General features: G+C 32.8%; 1 long non-coding RNA gene across 3 annotated transcripts in view; it reads left to right on the top strand.

The window, feature by feature from the left end:
• The first annotated feature begins 2138 nt into the window (after positions 1 to 2138).
• Positions 2139 to 27764, top strand: part of LOC139845609 (uncharacterized) — a 59889-nt gene continuing 34263 nt past the window's right edge. Inside the window, exons 1-6 of one of the 3 annotated variants that reach the window (XR_011758403.1) lie at positions 2139 to 2235; positions 2793 to 2923; positions 3021 to 3170; positions 3862 to 3911; positions 4001 to 4067; positions 4184 to 4987. This is a non-coding gene — a long non-coding RNA (uncharacterized lncRNA). Of the gene's footprint in view, positions 2236 to 2792; positions 2924 to 3020; positions 3171 to 3861; positions 3912 to 4000; positions 4068 to 4172; positions 4988 to 27764 lie in introns of those variants that run through there. The other 2 variants (XR_011758402.1, XR_011758401.1) reach the window with 2 other exon arrangements.

Raw genomic sequence — 27764 nt, 5'->3', positions numbered from 1 at the left:
TTTCCGTAGCCGATAAGAAACTTGTTCCAACAAACGTTTTCGAGCCCAAACTAACTTGTTCAAACATATCTTAAAGAAACCCTTTTCCAACCCGGTGTACCATTGTAGGCTATCTCAGATCACAATGCTCGTTTCACTTCTAGACTTACAAAAAGCCTCGGGACCACGTTTAAACATGGGTGCCGCGTATCATCCACAAACCAACGGAACAAGCAAACGTACAATTCAAATCTTGGAAAGATATGTTACAAACTTGTATTATCGCTTTTAGTTGATTCCTCTTATAACGGTAGTTACCACTCGTATATTAACGCCGCACTTTTCGAAACCTTATATGACCGCCAATGTTGCTCTCCTATTCGTTGGACCGAAGTAGGTAACAAGCAAATCACCAGATCCGAACTCACTCAAGAAGTAACCGTTGGGATCGTTCAATTCAAGAAAGGCTCAAGACGGTCGTAGTCGCCAAAAGAGTTATGCAGATGTTAGACGTAAACCTCTCGAACTCCAAGTGAGTGACCGCGAAATATTGAGAAATTTCACCTTGGAAAGGTGTAATCCGTTCCGGGAACGTGGAAGGTTAACTCCGTGATATATTGATCCTTTTGAAAGCTTAAGGCGTATTGGACCCGCTACATACCGTTTAGATCTTCCGACTCAATTAAGTTTTCGTTTATCCTACATTCCAGATATCAAACTTAGAGAAGTGTCCTGCGGAACAGGAATTTGTTACTCTTTTAGATGAGCTTACTGTTGACGACTCCACTTCATAGGAGAACTGGTTGAAATTATGGATCGTAAAACCAAACCTTAAGATAACGTAAAATCCCGACTGTCAAAATTCGTGGGAATGCCCAAGGACGTATTTTCACTTATTCGTAGAATTGACAACGCAAGGTCTCGAGGAAGAGACATCGACTATTACTTCCAACTAAATTTCGGATGAAATATATTTTCGAGAAACAGTGTATGTTCTAACACTATTGTGATGGGGTTCTTTGGAAGAAAAGTTAAGCCTTGATAATTGGGTGCTCGTGATAACAATTTTTGGAATGGTTTACTATTATTGAAATGTTATAAATCTTGTGGTTCATTTTACTTACTCACTTACTTACTTAAACCTATGATTTCACCAACGTTTTCGTTGACAGATTTCTATGTTTTTCTCAGGTTTTTGAACGATATGTGATACATGCTTCCGCTCATTATTTTGATACTTGCTTTGGATGTCGAGTATATATGCATACATGGTGCGTCTTTTGACTTTATTTTAAACTGTATCGCATAGGTTTCATTTGTACTTATAACATTGTAACATAACTTGTAGTTGAACTATTCTTGTAAACTTGAAACAATCTTTACATTTGAAATGAATGTGACATATTTTTGGTCAAACGTTATTTTAAAGACTTATGACCACGTAACGGGACCTAAGTAGACGGCGCCGTCAATGACGATTTTGTCGGGTCGCTACAACAACTCTGTATATATAATCTCTCTACCCCTTACAAAGCATGTGGCATACTGCCACATGTCACCCATCCATTGATCTTCTCTCTTCTATAACACATGTCATTATATTACTGGTCATAAAAATCCAACTATTCACGCTCCTCCATGTGACATGTGGCATTTAACCACACAAAACCCATGTTTTTAATTCATTTCTGTAAAATCATACCAAAAAAACAAAACAAAAAAACTGATCAGCTTCTCTCTCCAAAGCCCAACCACCCCCAATTCGTTTTGATCGCCGATTATGTCGTTACTCCGCCGAATTAGCCGGCGCCACCAGCACCATTAAATCCGTAACGGTTTCCTGAACGCGAAGGTACCAATTTCATCTACATCGACGATTGGTGCTGCCCACCGAAAGGTGTAAACCCTAGCGGTGTCCGTCGTGTCCGTCTCCGGCGAAAGCTGCGCCGTGTTTTCCGCCTGCAAGCGACTCCATCAGAAGCATCGTCATCGTCGCCACCATCGTATATGTGAGGTAATTTTGGATTGTATTAATTTTTTCTTTTCACTGTCATCGTCGCCATCGTCATCATCGCCACTACAACATAATTGTTCCCTACAATTTTACGAATCGAATGGTACAATTTTTATATAATAACTCCAATATAATTAAACTCGCCGGTACTAACTTAATTATGGTGTGGTTCTTACGTACGTAGTATCCCATCTCATCATTTTCAATTGGTAGTGGCAGACCTACAAGGCTATACTGTTCAGGTAACCATAATTTGGTTATGTGTTCATAGTTTGCTCACCGTTATCCAATTATTCAGAAGACACACACTTCATAAGGTTAATTATGAAGTATAGATAAACTTGATCAAATTACATTATTAATTCCTAAATTCGTTTAATGATATCAAAAAATATATACAAGTTTTTTACTTTTGAGTATATATGAACTGTTTTTTTATTATTATATATTTTGCATCTAAAAACTTTAGAACCAAAACTGTTAGATTTTATTTTTTACATTTCTTTATTATTTGTTATACTTTAAGATATAAATTAAATTCCTACAACCTTTGAGATTTGTTTCCGAATTATGTCAACAAATCGTTGACATAAACTACACATGTTATTTTGAAATTTGAAATTTTAAAATTTTAAACCACGTATAGTGATTACTATATTATTGGCGATTTTCACCAGTTACCCTAATAATTTGGGATCACATTATCACTAGCTTAATTAAATGACATCGGTTTTTTCTTTATTCTGTATGGCGGTTTTTTCTTTATTCTGTATAATGGAATCAAAGTTGGTAATGGTAGGTGCTATTAGTCAGGAAGGTAAACATTAATGTCCGATTTAAGATACTCAGCATCGAAACAATGACCAGGCCAACATTTGACAATGGGTAGCCATTTCTGGATGTAATTGCAAAAATATGCTTGGGGAAAAGGTTAGTGTCTTATTTTCTTGCTGTTATAATCGGCTTACCTTTTTATTATCCATTCACTTACATTGTATCCGTGTTTCACTTTGAGGTCTCTTAATAGTTTACTATAGATGTATCAAATTGAGTGGGCCATTCCAGTTTCTTAATGCTTTAAGATCTATTAAGCAAGTTTGGAAAAGTACATTAGTAAAGGCCGTGATCATCACAACAAAGTCCAAACTGAAAACAAAATATCCAACACGTCCAAAAGGTATTGTTTTTTATTCTGACCTGGTGATTTACTTAATTTTACCTTCGATTTATTAACATAAATATAAAAAACCATTTCGTATTTAAGAATTTTAATATGTAGGTTAATGGGTTTTTAATATGTGGATTGTAAATTCGGTTTATACTTGACAATAATTGTCTGAAAATTATTGATAGGTGAGTAATTTGTTTGTCGGGTTTGCTTCTCTCGGGTCAACTTTGGACTAATTCTGAATTTTTGTTGGATACTTTGGCTATTTCTATGGGCAGATTAAGGAGTCAATATGGGTATTGTAATGGCATTGTTGTTTTCTCAGCTCAAAGAGTCAATAGTTTTGGAAAGAAAATTGTTAAATAATTGACTATAAAAAGTCAACCTTTAGTTGGGATGTTGAAGAGTGTGGATAACCAACGTATAAAGATACGGTTATATGATATGACAACTAAATTGAGTAAATTGATATCTATTGTTATCATGATCTGAATGTTGACTCTTTTTAAAGAGTTTTTTTATAATCACAATCAATTTTGTTTATAGCTCTGTTTTTATTGAGTTATAACATGACCATACTATTCTATAATAGTAGATATTTGAGTTTCAAGCATTTGATTGTGCATAATATGCCTTATTTACTTGAGTCATATACTTATTTGATAATATGCAATAACACGCTTACTGTTTCAATGGGCAGATTGTAAAATTGCAGAATTTTTTGGTTTGATTCGCGTTTTCATTTATAAGGTACATTGTTAATCTGTCATTAAGGGTACAATTAGACCATGCTATGTTATTATTTATTGACTTGAGTTATATAATAGTTACTGAAATAGGTAAATGGTGATGTCAAAACTACTATGCATGTTCATGAAACAAAAGCAAGTATCAGACAACTTTACGGTGAGATGTTTAAAAGTTATGGTTTAAAAGTTTATTGGTAAGTTGATAATGTTTTAATGTAAGAGATAATAATATCGTGAATGTGTTGTGTTTCCTTTAATAAAGCAACTTGAAAGTGGGATTACGGATTTGGAAGAACGTAAACAGAAAGGCACATGTTTGAAAAGGTACTCTCGGAGTCCTAGAACGATGAGATGGCGGGAAAACTCTCGGATGCTGACGTGGAACGAGAAGAAGAATGCGGGATTTGTATGGAGATGAATAGCAGGGTTGTGTTGCGTAATTGCAACCATTCGTTGTGCTTGAAATGCTATCGTGATTGGTAACCTTTTTTTTCTCATTTTTAAATACCATCTATGATCTATGATAATTATATGACCTGCCCATTATCCACATGTATAAGTATTAGTTAAAGTAGATTAAATTGGTGTTGGTAAAAGTTTGACTCGGACAGGGAACACCTTACAACTTCTTAAAAGTTTGACCGTATAAGTCGGGTTGGAGTTTATCATGAAACTATGTCAGAGTTCAATCACGATATTTTACCCGACCCATTACCTAAGGATATGCCCATTTTACCCAATGTAGTCTTTACTTATATCAAGTCATTCAAGCCTACAAGGCAATGTTGGTTAAACCTTGATTTTGGTTTGACCCTTAAATACTTAGTCAATTTGCATATATACCTTTTCTTTTATTTCAAGCTTTAAACTTTTGAATTTGAGCTTAACATAAGTTAGTTTAAAACGATATATTCAAGAAGACATAGTTTCTAAATTGATTCAAATAAATTATTAGTATTTTATAACTTAAATTTTTGGCTTGCAAGAACGGGATATCACGATCATGCCCTTTTTGTAGGGAAAACTTAAAGATGTGAAGTTAATCGATCTTTAGATCTGTATCGAAAATAGTGACACGATTGATGATGTGTTGAAACGTAACCTTTATTTTTGAACGGATTTGAGTTGTTTTGTTACACGAATTGATTTATTGTATATGTGGTGTTTTAATGAATTCGGGTTGATTTTACACATATATAGGCAAGTAGTCCTATCCACGTAGCTTAGTTTTATAGGTAAATCCGATTCGTTCCATAGGGAGATAGAGTGTTTAATGGTTTTTAATAGTTTTTGAAGTTAAACTTAATTAAAGAGGGTTTTGGATTAGGAATTATATAATATAACAATAATGAAAAAATAACTTAATTAAACTAACTTACTTGATAAATAAAATTACAAGATTACAGGATTTATAATCATTAAATTATAAGTGAACTAAATGAAATTATACTATTTATGATAAAACAATTGTGTTACTGAATGGTAATAAGTAAAACAATAACTTGTAATAAAACTAAATGATTAGGAATTTGTTTTAACCAATAAAATAAAATACAAATTATTTAAATTAACTAAATAATAAATTTTAATTAAATTAAAGACGAATTAAAGACGAATTAAAGAGAATTATAATAATTATACTAATTATAAATTAAATACTTAAAAGTAATAATAAAAGATTTAATTAAAACTTGGATTTTAAACAAAATTCGTAACAGTACTGTTATTATACGTACGCGTTTCGCGTATATCTATACGCGTTCCGCGTATATTTTGGGACTACGCATTTCGTGTGGAAGTATACACGATCCGCGTATCTTTTATTCGATGTGACAAAACAGTACGTATTAAGACTGAAGTATATTGATTTATATTTTGATTTTTTTTCTGAATAATAAATAATACGTAGAAATATTAATAATAATTTGCAATATATAAATGGGAGTTTTCACTTAAATGTTTCACCTCTAGATCCATGGATTGTTTTGAATTTAAGCCCTATTAAAATGTTTTAATATACAAATTTATATTTTCTTTCGAATATATAAAGTTACGACTAACTAAATTAAATCTAATTTTCATTTGATCTTATTTAGATAGTTTACTATTCCCAAGTATTTAAATTGAGACCTAACCCAGTTTTAACTTTCGCCAAAACCCAAATCATAACGGTTTCCCTTTTTACAATTTCACTATTATATAATTAATGATATTACCCAAACCACCGAACTTTATTTCTAAATTAGTGTTAATAACTTATTCATAAGTTCGTCTAAATCATTTTTTAATGTTAAAGCTTAATTTATATAAATAAAAATAACTTTCGTTATTTGACTCTAATAAATTAAGTGACAAGGATTAAATATCTAATTACATAATAATGGTTCTTTTAGCTAGGCACAATGTTAAAAATACTTAAGTTACATTTTAATATTTACAAATGATAACAATCCATTTCACTAGGACTCTACATCTAAGCAAACACTATGGGAACTTAGCTACTCATTATACTAAGGTAGACATAAAAATATAAATATACAAACATAATGATAACGATAAAAATTGATAACGATAATTTTAATAGAATGAACTTACGAAAATCTTCACTTTCATTAACTTCAAATGGTAGAAAATTACAATAATAACACCCTTGCACTCGAACAATAATACCCTTAATCACGAACAATACACCCTTAATATTGAAACTATCCTAATTCTTGAATCTTGAAATTAGTTGGAACTGAAATAAAAATAAAACGATACGGAGTACTTGAAATAAACAAAGACACTAGTAAAATAATTTTGTGATATCTCTCTCTGCTCTCTCTCCTGTAAAAATGTGTCCTTCAAATTATAGCAGTTCTCCAATATAAATCAGTTGAGAAGTGGTAGGTGAGTATTGTATACGCGTGCTTGTATTGGTGGGTTTTCTGTAAAGTATCTGAAAAAGTTGATTATTCCCTTAAGCGTGCTCTGTAGTATGGTTAATATATATTAAAAACAACCGTCCCACGTGAACTTGGAATCTAAATCTAGCCTCAACATTACGCGTTTCACGTAGGGATCCACATGTTTCGCGTAGGAGTTAAATGGAATCTGGAATTTGGCCACAACATTACGCGTTCCGCGTAAAGAATTACGCGATTCGCGTAAGAGTAAAAGACAGTTTTTTTATTTTTATTTCTATTTTTGTTCTCTGTTGACCCCGTGTTGACGTATATTGACTTGGAACTTTCATTTGAACTCTTTTTCTTCGATCATCTTGAACTTGCATATTTTTCGTCTTTTATTCTTGATTTCGGATAAACGTTTTCTCGATATATAATTGGTTTACATTCGTCGTTTATCGTCTTTTCTTCTAACTTTAACATGTGTATTACTTTCGTCGTTTTCTTCGTAAAATATGAATCGAATGTCTTCTTAAACGGTAAAAGACTATGAAATATAAATGATATTGCGTCGAAATATATGTATGTTTAAAGCAATATCAAAATACCCCACACTTGAACGTTGCTTGTCCTCAAGTAATAACCGTTTTTAATAATAATCGAAATGTTTGTAATACAACATTCCACATGAATCACATTTTTTTTCTCTTTTTTTTTCGCACACACACCACACGAATTGAAAACACACGCTTTATGAGATAAATTGGAAACACTACACAATATTTATTGAATCACATGCACACTACACGAAATGAAATTCTGACAACAGAAACAAAGTTGAAACTCGTGATTAAGGTTTAAAAATTTGGATCCTTAGGGAAAATTAGACCTTGTGAAAACGTTTATTGATTTTATAAAATGTCATGCTAGTTTTTAAACTAGACACGTTTTCCGGTTTTAACCTCAAATTCCGGTTGAGGGTAACTGAAAACCGAAGCCTCAGTCGGCGAGTAGCAAGCTATCCGCCCCCATGATTGTAGTATCATGGAACTCTTTACCGGGCGCCCCTGACGCGATATTTCTATCGGTCTTTTACGACAATTTGTACAATTTAATTCAAGGGTTAAAACTGCGAAGACTGAGCTATCGCGTGGGACAGATCATGCTCCAGCTTATATACCGTAATCGGTTTTACTCTGGACAGCTCCTTGAATTTACCCTACCAAGTTTATTTTCGGGTTTGAAAGTTCAAGACTTTCTCTTCCTACGGTACTTTTATATCGTGATATGATATTAGTATGAAATGATATAGTTTAGGAAGTATGCTATACCAAGTAAAACGACATTCGAAAGACTTTACTTCCTTAAAGGATGGACTTGATTCATCCTTTATTACTCGCATCAATGGGATACTCAGGTTTATACATTCCAAAGCAATGATATCTGCAATAAACTTCATAGAAACACGTGATAAATGGTTCTAAACATATGGGTTTATAAATTCTGTTATACTTGGTTTTCTTTTATATGTTTTAATCAAATAAACTTATGTATTTTTAATGTATTGGAGACAATAATTTCAGTTTTTTTGACACATAATCTTTAATTGCTCGTAATTACCTTAAAAATTGACTAGATATATTTGTTTAAAAATTTTCAAAATATTTCATAAAAACCACCAAGTTATAAGTTCTCGAGAATTTATATATTCCCTACCCCACACTTAAGATTATGTAATGCCCTCATTACATAAAATTAGTTTAAATGTATAAATTTGAGAAGGCACAAAGTATAAAGTATTTAGCACTTCCTTTGTTAAGTAATTGGACATCGTAAAATGCTTTTCGTATGAATATATACAATCCCTTTATCACAATATAAATGTAGTGTCTTGTTATGTCAAATGCATCATCATCATAAGTACCTGTCAACAAACATGTTAATCATACAAAAGATAGGGTTGTACTTTAGTAGTACAAAAATTTTACCCCACACTTAAAATTTTTTGTATAAATAAAAATAAAAAATAAAAGTAAAAGTAAATAATTAACACACACCATAAAAATCAAATTTTTTTTTACAAACAAGATAAAAAAATAAATTATTTTAAAACTAAAAACTAGAAAAACGGCCATATTGGGCCTCCTTGATTTTCCTCTTCCTGTTGATGTTGCTGCCGCTGTTCATTTTGGCATTGTTGTTCATAAACACGCCGATAAGCATCCTGACTTGCAGCTAGAGCGGCATTGGGGTCATAAGGTGGTGGGAGAGGATCACCGGGTGCTTGCCATGGGGTGTATGAAGGAAAGACTGAGGGTGCCTAATTCTGTGGGTTAGCTGCGGATAGATATGTCTGATGATGTGCCCACTCAAGTTGTGCTCCCTGGCCCCTTTGATCATATCGGATGTTTTCTAAAATATTTCCCTGATGTAGTTGGGTTTGCCTTACGTCCCCTAATTGCCGAGACAAACTGGTGTACTGGTTTTCTGATCTCTGTCCCTAATTTTCATATGAGTTCCTTACATCTAAACTCAATGAATTAAACGAATTTTGTAACATATCGAAATCAGAAGTACCTACATTAGACGAACTAGCCTGATCTGGCTGTCTCCATCTTCTCCTAGTTTCTCGGTCAGGTTCATCATCTTCCTCCATAGGAGCGGGAGCAACAACTTATTGTCGTCTTAAACTACGTACCACACCCCTCACTTGTATTGCTTTTGCCGTTTTATAAACATCCAATCCTAAACTTCTAACACCTTGATCTACAGGTATGATCGGTGGTACGGATTCACTCGGGTCGAGTCCCAACCAGTTCCCTAAACAAGTGATATAATGACCCCCCGACATCTCACTTGATCCTCGAGCACCTTTACCTACATGTCCCAAGAAGTAGGCAACTCCATAGGGTATACTAACAAAAGTCTCCCTATCTCGAATCACATTTAAATACCAAAGGTCAATATAATTAATTTTATCTGTATTTTCAAATGCCCTTTGGTTTACTGTGTTCGCTATAAATTTATGAATTATTCTAAACCGAACATCAATAATCTTTTGATATGATTCTTGCCCGGACTCATATGTATTCCTACGAGTAAATTATTGCCAAACTACCCCAGCATCATAATTACCGGTATATCTAGCACCAGTAAAAATATACTCCCTAAAACCGGGAGTCATCATCTCATCGATGGTGTAAATGCCTAATGCGGTAGTTACGTTGCTTAAGGACATTCTTCTATCTATCCCACCCAGCCTAAATTGTAGAAAATTCGTATCATCGATATTTTCTGGGTGTAGGTTCATCCTAACAGTAGAATAAAATTCTAAGCACCATTCTTTATATACAGGACTATTTAAACTGAACAACATCTCAAATTCATTAAAAACCAAAGTTACCCCAAATTCATTTGTGAAACTTTGATTTAAAATCTCCCTTATTTGTGTATCTAAGTTGACTGGGTGTCCTAGGGGAGCCCAATCTACAATGTAAACCGGAGAGGTGTTTCTATGGATCAGAGAAAGTAAGTCTTTAAACTTTTGTACCCGTCGAGGTACATCATTAGGGAATCTTAGGTTCGGGTGTTGGGTTTGGAGTTGTTGTTCCATTTGGGGCGTGACTTGTTCCTCTTCTTGTTGTTGGTTTACAGCTCTCATTCTAAATAATCCCTGCATAACATTTTAAAACAAGAAAATCGTCCCAATTGAGTGTGTTAATATTAGCAAAGAATCCATACTCAACATATAAGCTTGTTTTCAAATATCACCATATAATGTTGCAAAGTAGTCTGAAATCAAAACATACCATATAACAATTATAACCATCAAACATATCATATTATGTATATAATCTCAGTTTTGTTTATGTAAGCTTGTATCAACACCAAAGGAACCAATAGTTCAACAACAGTTAAAGTTTTAGTTCTAAAAATTAAAACAAATAAACCAAAAAAAATTCAAAATAACCAATCAAGTTTCATAAGCAAAGTCTATTTCACAAGTGAAAACATACAATGAGCTAAACATATCTAATTCAATTCAATCACATTGCGTGCATTCCAGCTTCTAAATAATCCTTAGCATCATTACAACTCATACTTGATTCATGGCAATAACGAAAAATATCAAATATAAACTAAAATTAAAATCACAAGATCAAACAATCAAACTTATGTTTAAAGGTTCTAACTATTATCAAAACAGTTAAAAACATCTAATTATAACCAAAATAATATACTTCAATAGCAATTCATCAATTTTCCCCAATTTGTACAAACCCTAATTTTATAATAATCAATTAAACAACAAATTCTCATGGTCATCAGGTTTAATATCATACTAACAACATAGTTATAGCAATAATCAAGCAAAATTTAACAATAACAAGCACTAAATTCGGATTAAAGATAGAAAATAAATAATGAAAAACTTGAAGAATGATAATGCTAAAAACGAACATATATTTCATAGCATTATTCCTCAAGAAAGACAAGCTTTTAGTTGAAATTGTTCTATTTACAAGTGATATTCGTTTAAATAATAAAAGGTGAAGACAAAAGACAGATTCGAAGAATTTAAAACGCAAACGACCAAAAAGCTCAAAAGTACAAAAGACAATCAAAGAGGTTCCAATTATTGATAAGAAACGTCTCGAAATTACAAGAGTACAAGATTCAAAACGCAAAGTATAAGATATTAAATTGTACGCAAGGACGTTCGAAAATCCGGAACCGGGACCAGAGTCAACTCTCAACGCTCGACGCAACGGACTAAAAATTACAAGTCAACTATGCACATAAATATAATATAATATTTAAATAATTCTTATAATTATTTAATATATTATATTTATATTTAAACCGTCGGTAAACAAAGAGCCAAACTCCTCTGAGCTGTAAAAGTAAACTCCGCGACTCGCGGAGTTTGAAGGCCAAAAAGGTCGCGAGTCGCGGAGCCCCAAATTCAGAAACCCCCTATAAAGCTCGCGCATTCTGATCGTAAAATATCATCTTTTTCTTCTTCTTCTCATACGTAAAATATATATATATATATATATTTATAATTTATATTTTAATTTTAATTATAATTCTAATAATAAGGGTATGTTAGCAAATGTTGTAAGGGTGTAAGTCGAAATTCTGTCCGTGTAACGCTACGCTATTTTTAATCATTGTAAGTTATGTTCAACCTTTTTACATTAATGTCTCGTAGCTAAGTTATTATTATGCTTATTTAAAACGAAGTAATCATGATGTTGGGCTAATTACTAAAATTGGGTAATTGGGCTTTGTACCATAATTGGGGTTTGGACAAAAGAACGACACTTGTGGAAATTAGACTATGGGCTATTAATGGGCTTTATATTTGTTTAACTAAATGATAGTTTGTTAATGTTAATATAAAGATTTACAATTGGGCGTCCCTATAAATTACCATATACACTCGATCGGATACGATGGGCGGGGTATTTATACCAACGAATAATCGTTCATTTAACCGGACACGGGAATGGATTAATAGCCACTAGAATAATTAAAACAGTGGTGAAATTATGTACAAGGACACTTGGTATAATTGATAACAAAATATTAAAACCTTGGGTTACACTCAGTCGACCTCCTGGTGTAATTATTAAACAAAGTATTAAAATCTTGTTACAGTTTAAGTCCCCAATTAGTTGGAATATTTAACTTCGGGTATAAGGATAATTTGACGAGGACACTCGCATTTTATATTTATGACTGATGGACTGTTATGGACAAAAACCAGACGGACATATTAAATAATCCAGGACAAAGGACAATTAACCCATGGGCATAAAACAAAAATCAACACGTCAAACATCATGATTACGGAAGTTTAAATAAGCATAATTCTTTTATTTCATATTTAATTTCCTTTATTTTATATTTAATTGCACTTCTAAATATCGCATTTTTATTATTATTGTATTTAATTGCACTTTTAATTATCGTACTTTTTAATTATCGCAAGTTTATTTTATCGCACTTTTATTATTCGCAATTTCATTATCGTTATTTACTTTATGCTTTAATTTAAGTCTTGTATTCATTTTTAATATTTTACATTTGGTTTTAACTGCGACTAAAGTTTTAAAATCGACAAACCGGTCATTAAACGGTAAAAACCCCCCTTTATAATAATAATATTACTTATATATATATTTGTATTTTTATAAAAGTAAACTAATATAGTGTTAAGCTTTGTTTAAAGATTTTCCCTGTGGAACGAACCGGACTTACTAAAAACTACACTACTGTACGATTAGGTACAATGCCTATAAGTGTTGTAGCAAGGTTTAAGTATATCCATTCTCTAAATAAATAAATATCTTGTGTAAAATTGTATCGTATTTAATAGTATTTTCTGCTAAAATTAATAAGCTATTTTCCTATACACCTCGCGAAACATCAAGTATTTTTGGCGCCGCTGCCGGGGATCTCTCTTAAAAGCCGGAAGCGCAACACTAATATAAAAAAAAAAAAAAAATTTTAGTTAACTTTTATTAAAATTCATTTTTGTAAAAATACGTTTTAATTATTCGAAAATATAAAAAGAAAAACAAAAATTTATGTATTTTTAGGAGTTTGATAAATATAAGTTTTATTTTGTAAAAATATGAGTTTTATTTAATTTATTTTATAAATATATTTTATAAATATAAAAAACGGAAAAAAAGAAAAAAAATATATATATATATAAATCTATTTTTTTTATTGTTATAAAGTATTTTATTTTTATCTTAGTTATTAAAGATAAGTTTTATTTAGATTACATAAATATTTTAATAAGATAATATAAACAGAAAATATAAAAAAAAAAAAAAAAAAACGTCGAGTTTTAAACTGTTCCAGGGTTGAATTTTGAAACCCCGCGACTCGCGGGGTTTGTTGTTTGAAATACCGCGACTCGCGGAGTAATTCTGACACCGACAGAAACCCTACTGCAATTAATCACAGAGTAATTATTAATTAATTATTATTATAAACCCTAATTATTATTATTATTATAATTAGTTTTAGTTTAATTTAAGTTTTATTTAATTTATATTTTAGTTTATTAAGTTTAATTAAATTGTAAAATTAATAGTTTAATAAAATAAATAATATAAAAATAATATTTTTATAAAAATTGTACTTGTTACAACTTTTTGTATATTTTTATATTTTGTCCCTTTTCAATCGTTTTAACGTAATATTTGTATTTTTCGCTCATATTTAATTTTAAACTTAGTTTTTGCTATAGTTATTTTTACTCCTAGATTTTTAGGCTTTGCCGTAGAATTCCTTAAGTGCTTTTTCTTAGATTAAGATTTAGGTACTTTAGAATTTTGCGACGCCTTTTTAAGTTTTAGTTTCTTTTTAAGTTATTTCCATTTGGGATTTAGTTTTTCCTGTAAGCTTTAATATTTTTAGACGACTTTTACCTATGTATCAATTATCATTCCAATTAGTAATCTCAATTTGCGATTATAATTTTAAGTTAGTTGTAGTAATAAGGTTAGGTTAGTCAAGTATTTTTAAGTTTTATAAGTTTCTTTTATTTTTTTCGTCACCTTTTATTTTTTCAACCATTTTTCTTTTTCAACCTTTTTCCGACGAACTCTTTTTCTTTCTTATTTCTCGCTATTCTAGTTTTAGGACATAGATTTTTATTCTACTTCTTATCTAAATTTCTTAAAATTACGAAAATTTATTTTAAGTGGTTAAATTAATAGACATCAAAATTTTCTGGTTCGTAGTAATAGTTGGATTTGTACGTGGACCGGGTTATTGGAGCCAAACAGTACTCAATTATATTGAGACCAAACGAATCCTGCCCCTCTGCTGCATCTTTTGGCTATTCGAAACGTGGGCAAAATCAGAAAAGTCTATTGGTTGGATAACTTATTATAATTTTTCTTTCCTTTTAAAAACTAATAGGATACTCAGTAAATGCACCGAGCAAGACGTTCATCACCTTTTGTACGTTCACCACCTGTAACTAGATCAAGACATTTAGCAAATATAACCGCCGTTGATTTTTCTTTAGAATCGTCATCCAGTCGACCAAATACTTCAGTTCAAATTTCCGATAATCCATTTTTTGAACCCGACCTCACAATTGAGAATCCGGAAAATATTCAGGAACGGTTCGTAGATCCTGAACCATTAAACTTTCCTCCGGAGCCACCAATTATTCAAACAGAGATTGTTGAGGAACGAACCATTAAATCAGAATCATCTAGTGATACCGATTCAACAAATTCAATTATGGAGAATCTGGAACCTTTAAGTATGGAAGACCGAATGAGAGCTAAACGCACTGGCCAAGGTCACGCAATTACTCATCCAGACATTAATGCGCCAGATTATGAAATCAAAGGACAAATTCTACACATGGTGACTAATCAATGCCAATTTAGTGGTGCGCCGAAGGAAGATCCAAATGAACATCTACGTACCTTTAATAGGATCTGCACACTATTTAAAATCCGAGAAGTGGAAGATGAACAGATATATCTCATGTTATTTCCCTGGACTTTAAAGGGAGAAGCCAAAGATTGGTTGGAATCGTTACCTGAAGGGGCGATTGATACATGGGACGTTGTAGTTGAAAAATTTCTTAAACAATTCTTTCCTGCATCTAAAGCCGTAAGACTTCAAGCAGAAATTGTTACGTTCACACAGAAACCAAATGAAACTCTATATGAGGCATGGACTAGATATGGAAAGTTGTTAAGAGGATGTCCGCAACATGGTTTAGACACCTGTCAAATAGTACAAATATTCTACCAAGGATGCGACATCACTACAAGAAAAGACATAGATATAGCAGCTGGTGGTTCTATTATGAAGAAAACCGAAACTGATGCTTACAAAATTATTGATAACACTGCTTCCCACTCACATGAGTGGCACCAAGAAAAAGACATCGTTATATCATCTAAAGCAGCTAGAGCCGATTCTAGCCATGACTTAGATTCCATTTCCGCAAAGATAGATGCTGTGGAGAGACGAATGGAAAAGATGACTAAAGATATTCACTCAATACGAATTAGTTGTGAGCAGTGTGGAGGACCACATTTGACAAAAGATTGTCTCAGTATTGAATTAACAATGGAACAAAGAGAGAATATTTCATACATAAACCAAAGGCCTGGAAATAATTATCAGAATAATTATCAACCGCCAAGACCGATTTACAATCAAAACCAGAATTATAACAGAAATATTCCATACAACAACCAACAAGGTCCTAGCAATCAACAAGTATCCAATAATACTTATAATCAGCAAAGACCTAATTTTCAAAACAAACCACCACAACAAACCGATGATAAAAAGCCGAATTTAGAAGATATGATGACGAAGCTAGTTGAAACTCAAACGCAGTTTTTCACATCTCAGAAACAAACCAATGAACAAAATGCTCAAGCATTTAGAAATCAACAAGCTTCTATTCAAAATCTGGAACAAGAAGTGAGTAACCTAGCAAGGTTAATAGGTGAAAGAAAACCGGGAAGTCTACCTAGTGATACAAATGCTAACCCCCGGAGTGAAACAGCTAAAGCCATTACCACAAGAAGTGGCACAACACTTAAACCACCTGAAATACCTGTAACTTCTGATGAAGCCATTCCTACTCCACAAGAACCACAACCTGATCAAGATAAGGAAAAAGAACCGGTAGTTGAAAAGGTTAATGAAAATAACACAGTTAAGGATAAACCTTATGTTAAACCATACCAATCACCACTTCCTTACCCGAGTAAAATGAAGAAAGAGAAACTTGAAGCCGAGCAATCCAAATTCTTGGATATGTTTAAACAAATAAATGTAAATCTTCCTTTCATTGATGTGATTTTAGGAATGCCTAGATATGCTAAATTCTTGAAAGATCTAATTTCAAATAGGAAGAAAATGGAAGAACTCTCGGCTGTTACTATGAATGCTAATTGTTCAGCAGTGCTGTTGAATAAGATACCAGAAAAATTATCTGATCCAGGAAGTTTCACAATTCCATGTTTTCTGGGTAGTCTTAGTTCAATAGAAGCATTGGCAGACTTAGGTGCTAGTATAAATCTAATGCCGTATTCACTATACACTAAACTAGACCTTGGAGAATTGAAACCAACCAGAATAAGCATACAACTAGCTGATAGATCAATAAAATATCCTAGAGGGATAATGGAGAACATGCTAGTTAAAGTTGGTACTTTAGTATTTCCAGTAGATTTTGTTGTTTTGGACATGGAAGAAGATTCTCAAGTTCCTCTCATATTAGGAAGACCATTCTTAAACACGGCTAAAGCAATGATAGACGTGTTCGGTAAGAAACTGACCCTAAGTATAGAGGATGAGAGTGTTACCTTTTCAGTTGATAGAGCAATGCAACAACCACAATCTGCAGATGATACATGTTATTATGTTCAAACTATAGATGCACATGCAGAATTATTAGAAGAATTTCCAGAATTACAAGGAACAGGAGAATGTTCTTTAGGAGAAGGTAATGAACCAATTGATGAAGCTGAAATGTTAGCTACACTTATAGCTAATGGATATGAACCAACAACAGAAGAAATTTAAATGCTAAAAGAAGAAGACAGATATCGATACAAATCATCGATAGAAGAACCTCCGAAATTAGAGTTAAAGCCACTTCCAAACCATTTGGAATACGCTTATTTACATGGTGAATCTGAATTACCTGTAATAATATCGTCTTCTCTTACTGAAAATGAGTAATCACAACTCATTTCTGTGTTGAAAGCTCATAAACCAGCCATTGCATGGAAGATTCATGATATTAAAGGAATAAGTCCTTCGTATTGCACACATAAAATCTTTATGGAAGAAGGTCATAAAACGTATGTGCAACGCCAATGAAGACTAAATCCTAATATGCAAGATGTAGTTAAGAAAGAAATTATTAAACTGCTAGATGCAGGTTTAATTTATCCAATCTCTGATAGTCCATGGGTAAGCCCAGTTCAATGCGTGCCTAAGAAGGGTGGCATGACTGTCATTACAAATGATAAAAATGAGCTTATTCCTACTAGGACTGTAACAGGATGGCGTGTGTGTATTGATTATAGAAAATTAAATGACGCCACCAGAAAAGATCACTTTCCCTTACCTTTCATAGATCAAATGTTGGAAAGATTAGCCGGAAATAGTTACTATTGTTTTCTAGATGGATTTTCCGGATATTTTCAAATTCCAATAGCACCCGAGGACCAAGAGAAAACCACATTCACGTGCCCTTATGGTACTTTTGCTTACAAACGCATGCCATTTGGACTTTGTAACGCCCCTGCAACCTTTCAAAGGTGTATGATGGCGATTTTTCATGACATGATAGAAGAATGCATGGAAGTATTCATGGATGACTTTTCAGTCTTCGGTGATACATTTAAATCATGTCTAGTTAATCTGGAACGAATGCTAATTAGATGCGAACAATCAAATCTAGTTCTTAATTGGGAGAAATGCCATTTCATGGTTAAAGAAGGCATCGTTCTTGGACATAAAATTTCAAAAGAAGGAATTGAAGTGGATAGAGCTAAAGTAGATGTAATTGCTAAACTTCCACATCCCACCAATGTTAGAGGAGTTAGGAGTTTTCTAGGGCATGCCGGTTTTTACCGACGTTTCATAAAAGATTTTTCTAAAATTGCCACTCCTATGAATAAACTCCTAGAAAAGGATGCTCCATTCATCTTTTCAGATGAGTGTATCAAATCTTTTAATATTCTTAAAGAGAAACTCACTAATGCGCCGATCATGATAACACCAAATTGGAATCTACCATTTGAACTAATGTGCGATGCAAGTGATTTTGCAATGGGAGCCGTTTTAGGACAAAGGATTGAAAAACGATTTCAACCTATATATTATGCTAGTAAGACATTACAAGGAGCACAAACGAACTATACAATTACTGAAAAAGAACTCCTTGCTATTGTCTTCGCTTTTGACAAATTTCGATCATATCTCGTTCTAGCAAAAACGGTGGTCTATACCGATCATTCTGCTCTTAGATACCTATTTTCAAAACAAGATGCTAAACCAAGATTAATCCATTGGATCTTACTCTTACAAGAGTTTGATATTGAAATCCGAGATAAAAGAGGAGCAGAAAATCTCGCCGCTGATCATCTTTCTCGTCTTGAAAATCCTGAGTTAGAAGTTCTAAATGAATCGACCATACAAGACAACTTTCCTGATGAATATCTATTGAAGATAGATTATAATGAAATTCCATGGTTTGCAGACTATGCAAACTATTTAGTATGTGGATTCCTTGAAAAAGGATTATCGTACCAAAGACGAAAGAAATTCTTCAGTGATATAAAACACTATTTTTGGGAAGATCCACATCTTTTTAAAAGTTGTCCCGATGGAATAATACGCCGATGTGTATTTGGAGATGAAGCTAGTAAAATATTAAACCATTGTCACACAGGACCAACAGGAGGGCATTATGGGCCTCAACTAACAGCAAGAAAAGTTTATGATGCTGGATTCTATTGGCCAACAATTTACAAAGACGCACACCTTCTTTGCAAATCCTGTGATGCATGTCAAAGGGCCGGAAAAATAAGTCAACGTGATGAAATGCCACAAAATGTCATCCAAGTATGTGAAGTATTTGACATTTGGGGTATTGACTTTATGGGTCCATTTCCAAAATCTCATAATAATCTATATATACTCGTAGCCATTGATTATGTATCTAAATGGGCGGAAGCACAAGCTCTCCCAACTAACGATGCACGAGTTGTAGTCAATTTTTTAAAACATCTTTTTGCAAGGTTTGGAACATCGAAAGCTTTAATAAGTGATCGGGGTACTCATTTCTGTAATAATCAACTTGAGAAAGTTCTTAAAAGATATGGAGTAACTCATAAAATCTCCACCGCATATCATCCACAAACAAGTGGACAAGTTGAAAATACCAACCGAGCTTTAAAACGTATTCTAGAGAAAACCGTAGGATCAAATCCGAAGGAATGGTCCATTAAATTAGAGGATGCACTCTGGGCTTTTAGAACAGCCTACAAAACTCCAATTGGAACCACACCTTTTAGACTTGTTTATGGAAAAGCATGTCATCTCCCAGTAGAAATTGAACACAAAGCATTTTGGGCTTTGAAAACATGTAATCTTGATTTACATGAAGCCGGACATCTACGATTAAGTCAACTAAACGAATTAGAAGAATTAAGACATGAAGCATACGAAAATTCGTTAATCTATAAAGAAAGAACGAAGAAATGGCATGATAAAAGAATCAGAAGTTCAAAAGAATTTAAAGAAGGAGACAGAGTTCTTCTTTTCAATTCACGATTCAAGCTATTTCCTGGAAAATTGAAATCAAGATGGTCTGGACCATTCATAGTCAAAAGAGTTTTCCCATACGGAACGATAGAATTGATAAATTCAAATGGGATTGAATTTAAAGTTAATGGTCACAGAGTTAAACATTACATACATGGTCCGATGGAAGTCGACAACGAAGTTAATCACAATTTCGACACCACAGCTAACTAAGTGTGGGGAGAATCAAGTCTTTAAAGGATAATATGTATTTCTGTTAGAGTTAGATTGTCTGTTTTCGTGTAGTTCTCGAAAATGGAACCCGAATGGTCTTTCCCTAGCAGACCCTAAAGAACTAGTCTTCTCCCCCAATTCTGAATTTTTATTTTTTTAGGTTTTTACAAAATGAAGACTGCCTGTGAACTAAACCATGGTCTAATGCTACACGCTTTGATCACTAAACGTAATAATGACATACTACCGAGTGAAATAGTATCAGTAATCAGAGAAAGAATGGACGGAGTTAGAAAAGAATCCAGATGCGAAGATAATAAGTTACAATTTGGTAAAGGAAAATCAAAATCCGCAGCGAAAAGAAGAGCACGACACTTAGAAAGATGTCACAAATGCGGAAAATGGTCACATGGAGGTAAATGTTCAAATAATCAAACCTATTCAAATACCGAATTTGTTACTTTATGCAGAGACGGACCGTTCATATGTTTAGAAGAAAAGACACTGAATGCTCGAGGTTACGCCTATGTAGCCATGGAAAACCAATTAAACTGACTATCTTATGAATGGGATAGATCATATAACTAAGAAATTTATCTCACAGGTATGTCTGTACAGTTTTTATTTTTATTTTTATTTTTAACCTTTTGATAATAAACGCTAATTTGTTCGCTAAAAAGTATTAAATTGGTATTGAATAAAATTAGGTTTGGCGACCGAAATTATTGATATCATTCAAAAATTTATTACATCACTGCGAAATTTAACGTTTATTCTTAAGGTATAAATATCTTTAAACAATCAACCCAAAATATTTCAAAAATTCGTCATGAGTTAAATTAGGTCTTGGAACCGAAATTACTTTATCGAAAAGAGGGGCGCATATTTTTGATAATATTTGATTGATTAAAGTGGGATAAAAAAAAAAGATTTTTAATTTTATTTTTACCATGTTTTTAAAATTAATATTTAAATCTTAAATTAATATTGTAAACTTTGTAAAAACAATATATTTAAAATTGTAAATATTTGAAAAATTAATATAAGTTTGGTGTGAATTTATAATATGAATTTTTAAATTAAGTTTGGTGTGAATTTTTAAAGTATGAATTTTTAATTTTATGCATTTCAAATTTTAAGTTTGGTGTGAATTTTTAATATTAATTTTGAATTTTATATTTAAGTTGTGTGAATTTAAAAACAAAAATTTACTTTATCTCATTAAGTTAAAAGTATGATTTTTAAAATTCGTCGTAAGTTGAAGACTAGGTCTTTGAACCGAAATTGCTTTACCCAAGGGAGGGACGAGAACTTTTATTATCATTATTTTTAATCTTATTAATTTAAAGTATGCCAAAAACATTAAAAAACCCAAAAATCTTAGCTTTTAAAACAATCGCTACAAAAAGACAAATTTTAAAATTTTGTCGAGGGACGGACTAGGACATCGATCCGAAACGACCTCGTCCTAAATAACAAAGGAAACGAAATTTTAAAATTAAGTACTTAATTGTTTTATAAGTTAATGATTATAAAAAAAAAAAAAAAAAAAATATCAAACTCCGCGACTCGCGGAGTTTGAAGGGTATTTCACCGCGAGTCGTGGAGGGACCAAAACCCAGAAAAAAATAAAACGTAAAAAAACAGAGCAGTTCACTCCCCCACCCAAAAATACTGCGAAGAACAGCGAAAAAACCCACGAAAAACCCGAAAAAAACCCCCAAAATCACAATTTTTAACCGTTAATCACCAAATCTTTTACTAAAATCATGTTGAGAAGGATGCTATCTAGGAATTACTCAAGAAAAACGGTAAATTTCTACACCTAAACACCATTTAATCCGAAATTAGTGTTCTTGAGCAATTTTTTCCCCAATTTGATTTTGATGCTTTTTAGTGTAATTATGCTTAAATTGTTTATGTATTATGCTTGTATAACCTAGATTGATGCTGTTTAACATGATTAGAAGCCTTAAACTTCAAATTTTGAGTAATCTAGGGTTTGTGTTCTTGAGCAAATTTGGGGCTTTTTGATATAAACAGGTTATGGCCGATTTTTGTCATGAATTGTTGCTAAATTGAGTAGTGTAACATGTCTAGGTAGTTAAATGATCCAAACTTTGAGCCTAAACATGATTTTGAGAATTAAAGTGGACTTTTTCAAGTCTAAAATTCATGAACTTGATTTTTGAAAGATAATGCCATTTGCGACTTGTTTAATTGCTAGTAATGATTATTTTGACATGTTATTTGAGTTAAATGCTTATGAACTTGGCGAACATTTTCGTATATGCTTATTTGAAAAAGTGTAGATTTGATGAAAATATGAAAATAAGCTTAAGTTTGATATAAATTGATCATGTCATTGTAATTATTTTGATTGATGATTTTGCTGACACTAATGCATATTTGGATGCACAAAAAATTGTGTTTGATGTGTTTGGCAGACTGAAAGGGGTGAATCTTCATCCCAAGCCCGCAATGCTCCTGCTGAGAATGTGGAACAACAGGAGGTGGATAACTACTACAAGCAGGATATACCTCATCCAGTCATGACCTTTTCTGATATGCACTTGGAAGAATTGCACCCGAACCTGAGATTTGACAGACTTTGGATAGATTATCCAAAATATCAAAGGGGTTTGCATACTCTTCATTCTAAGGTTGTTGAGGTACCGAGGGTCATAGAATGGGGACCCTTAGAAGCTGTTGAATTGGCCGGGCCAATTAGGGAATTACTTGTACAGAGGTATGGTAATTCTTCTTTTAATGGCTGGGTACGTTTATTCACCATGCGTAGACCTGTATATAAAGTATGGTGTGAAGAATTGTTATGTAGTATAGAGTTGAATGATCGGGTAGCTAGTTTAACCGATCGTTCTTTTATTAGATTTTTGTTAGGCGGTTCGATGCGCCACATGTCTTTACTGGACATGGCTCAGGCTTTACGTATATATACGCCTGAGGAGTTAGCATCTGCCGATTGTAGAGGGTTGATACTAAACGGTAGAAAGATAGATGAAAATTTTGATACACACGGTGTGTGGAGTCAAATGACAAGCCATCACCGTTTCAAAGGGGGAAATTACTCTTATTTGGATATAGATAGAGCCGAATTAAGAGTGATTCATAGGTTTTTAGCTAATTCGATTACACAAAGGGGTAAAAACAAGGAAAAAGTAAATGAATAGGATTTGTTTTACCATATGTGTATTCGAGACCCACAAAGCACTGTAAGTATACCATATTGTGTGGGTTATTATTTATCAGCTATGGTTCGGGGGATGAGACCGCATAGCATAATAGGAGGTGGTATTTTTATTACTTTGATTGGTGAATATCTCGGTGTGGATATAAGTCGGGGGGGATTATTAGTAGAAGAATCGGAACCCCGTGATACTATAGGTTTAAATGTATACCATGGTGCGAAAGTTTTGAAGAGGCGAAATAACGCCGCAGTACAATACCATGGTAGACATCCACAGGTGGAGAGAAACCAACAGCAAGGTAATGTAGGAGGGGGGAATGAGATGCAAGAAATGCAAAGGTTTATAGCTTCTCAGGAATACGAAAATGCTAGACAGAGAGCATTTGAAGATTGGCAAGTTCATCAGAACCAAATCATAGCTCATTGCCAACATATAGGTAGAAACTATATTCCTACACCGAAACCCATCTTCCCTCCCTGGTCTATAGAGATGCAGCCACCGTATCCTACGTATGACCCTGCCGAAGCATTCTATAGCACCTATGGTTATGCCTGGAACCCCTATTGGTACCAGTATCATCCCTAGTATACTTAGTTTTATTTATTTTGTAATTTGTACTTATTGATACGTTTAATACTTTTGTTAATATTGTAATCATTTTTATAATTATCTAACTTTTATTCTTAGATTTTAATAATTTTTTAATGTGGGGTAATATACCAAACTTCAAAAATATGTATATATGTTTGCAGTTTATCTTATGTACACAACAGGGTAAAACAACGCATTTTCAAAGACTGGCATTAAGTTCAGCAAAAGCAACTAATTTTGACGACAAGATGCAAAATATATGTGAAATAACAACAAGACGGAATGAACAAATGATGTGCACCATTTATCATTCAGCAAACAAACGCCAATATATTTGGAAACTTTGGTAAAATTTAATCATTTTCACACAAATCACCCTCAATAATTTAAATTGTTACTGATTTCTTGCAAATGAGGGCATTGCAAGATCTTAAGTGTGGGAAGGGGTTAAATTCTTTCGGATTTTAAAAATTTTTACTTTATACACTTGGTTACCATTAAAAATACTAGTAAAGCAGTAGTTGTATTAGAATCTAGTGCTCTCTGATAATAAAGAACAGCCCTGGTCTTTTATACTGACTACCCAATTCTAGTAAAATTTTTCAAAATTTTCAATTAAATGAACTAAAAATCATGTTTATACATATTTATGAACGATAAAACTAGGTTTTAACACCGAAATTATTGTTACCTCAAAAAGGACATAAATTGAGAAACAAACCAAAATGTTAAAATTCATTTAAAATGGAATAGAGGACGATAAAAAGGAAAATAAAAGCCAAGTGTGGGAAAATTTACCAAGTTATCTTAAACATATGTTACATATATCTGTAACAAATAACTGAAAATACTTTTGCTTTGGACTAAACTAAACTGTTTTACCCGATGAAAGAAAAGAAGAGATGGATCTATACGATGAATCAATTCCATCATTAAAAGGAAGTAAAGTCTTCCGAAAAAGACACGCGCTTTTTGATTTAGGTCATGAAGTTGTCGTCCAGACCAGCTGTAGGTTGACGAAAAATCTAGAAAAGTCACCACTAAAATCAGCAGGAAATCCACGAACCTCAGCATTAAACAGGGTCGCCAAGTGATCAGATTTATCCTAACCATGAGAAGGATTTATCTCGTACAATGGGGGGGCACCATGCAAATTAGCTGGACAAGACTAATGAATCAGATCCCCAGAAAGGATAATCTCCTTAAAGATTAAAAATCAGCTTTTAAGACTGATATTACTCAATCCTAGAGATTGACCTTAAAGATTGAGAATTACAAACTCATGGAATTCAATGATATCTAAACTCGAGCTTGAACGAGAAAATATTTTGATCAAAATTACAAACCGATTTATTTTCTGAAAACCCTATTTTCAATGCGTTCATTACCATTGAACGTAAAATCCTAGGAATTCACCTAGAATTCATTAGGTCACCTGAACTAAAACGGGTGTCAACCGTAAGAACGGTGGTTGCATAGCATGGTCAAAGACAGGACCTTGTGCCATACCGAAAAATTATAAGGGTGAGCTTTACTATTGCTCCTACCAAGGATAGTAATTGCGTCCGACACGTTATAGACCATAATTAAAAGCATGTCAGGGGACATTGCCTTAACAGTTGCTTGTTCAACGCTTTCCTTTACAACCGGACGGTAGTTTACGAAAGGTAATATACGGGACAAGTAAACTGGACGTGTTGCTTTCCAAATACAAGGTTAGCAAGTGGGTGACACAAAACCATAAGTTTTGAGCTAAAATTTTCAAATCTGAAACCCACCAAACCCACAAAAATATTTTGCAAACACCGGTAAAGGGTTATCCCGGAAAACTTATCTAGGGTAAAAACTAGATTTAATTTTCAAAAGATCAAATGTTTTCATAAAGATCCAATTTCCTTAATGGATCTAAATTTTTATAGTCATGTGGGACTGTAAACCATATCGTTACTACCATTGTTTATACCACCGTATAAAAATCACTGATGTACAAAGTGTGAAGAATAAAGAAGTGATTCTAGTATTTCAAGACGATATTGCTTGAGGACAAGCAACGCTCAAGTGTGGGAATATTTGATAATGCTAAAAACGAACATATATTTCATAGCATTATTCCTCAAGAAAGACAAGCTTTTAGTTGAAATTGTTCTATTTACAAGTGATATTCGTTTAAATAATAAAAGGTGAAGACAAAAGACAGATTCGACGAATTGAAGACGCAAACGACCAAAAAGCTCAAAAGTACAAAAGACAATCAAAGAGGTTCCAATTATTGATAAGAAACGTCTCGAAATTACAAGAGTACAAGATTCAAAACGCAAAGTACAAGATATTAAATTGTACGCAAGGACGTTCGAAAATCCAGAACCGGGACCAGAGTCAACTCTCAACGCTCGACGCAACGGACTAAAAATTACAAGTCAACTATGCACATAAATATAATATAATATTTAAATAATTCTTATAATTATTTAATATATTATATTTATATTTAAACCGTCAGTAAACAAAGAGCCAAACTCCTCTGAGCTGTAAAAGTAAAGGCCAAAAAGGCCGCGAGTCGCGGAGCCCCAAATTCAGAAACCCCCTATAAAGCTCGCGCATTCTGATCGTAAAATATCATCTTTTTCTTCTTCTTCTCATACGTAAAATATATATATATATATATATATATATATATATTTATAATTTATATTTTAATTTTAATTATAATTCTAATAATAAGGGTATGTTAGCAAATGTTGTAAGGGTGTAAGTCGAAATTCTGTCCGTGTAACGCTACGCTATTTTTAATCATTGTAAGTTATGTTCAACCTTTTTACATTAATGTCTCGTAGCTAAGTTATTATTATGCTTATTTAAAACGAAGTAATCATGATGTTGGGCTAATTACTAAAATTGGGTAATTGGGCTTTGTACCATAATTGGGGTTTGGACAAAAGAACGACACTTGTGGAAATTAGACTATGGGCTATTAATGGGCTTTATATTTGTTTAACTAAATGATAGTTTGTTAATGTTAATATAAAGATTTACAATTGGGCGTCCCTATAAATTACCATATACACTCGATCGGACACGATGGGCGGGGTATTTATACCAACGAATAATCGTTCATTTAACCGGACACGGGAATGGATTAATAGCCACTAGAATAATTAAAATAGGGGTGAAATTATGTACAAGGACACTTGGTATAATTGATAACAAAATATTAAAACCTTGGGTTACACTCAGTCGACCTCCTGGTGTAATTATTAAACAAAATATTAAAATCTTGTTACAGTTTAAGTCCCCAATTAGTTGGAATATTTAACTTCGGGTATAAGGATAATTTGACGAGGACACTCGCATTTTATATTTAAGACTGATGGACTGTTATGGACAAAAACCAGACGGACATATTAAATAATCCAGGACAAAGGACAATTAACCCATGGGCATAAAACAAAAATCAACACGTCAAACATCATGATTACGGAAGTTTAAATAAGCATAATTCTTTTATTTCATATTTAATTTCCTTTATTTTATATTTAATTGCACTTCTAAATATCGCATTTTTATTATTATTGTATTTAATTGCACTTTTAATTATCGTACTTT

The sequence above is a fragment of the Rutidosis leptorrhynchoides genome, chromosome 4, assembly GCF_046630445.1.
Source record: "Rutidosis leptorrhynchoides isolate AG116_Rl617_1_P2 chromosome 4, CSIRO_AGI_Rlap_v1, whole genome shotgun sequence".
Taxonomy (NCBI): Eukaryota; Viridiplantae; Streptophyta; class Magnoliopsida; order Asterales; family Asteraceae; genus Rutidosis; species Rutidosis leptorrhynchoides.
The sequence above is the reverse complement of the archived record's forward strand: the minus strand, read 5'-3'. Positions and strand labels throughout refer to the sequence as shown.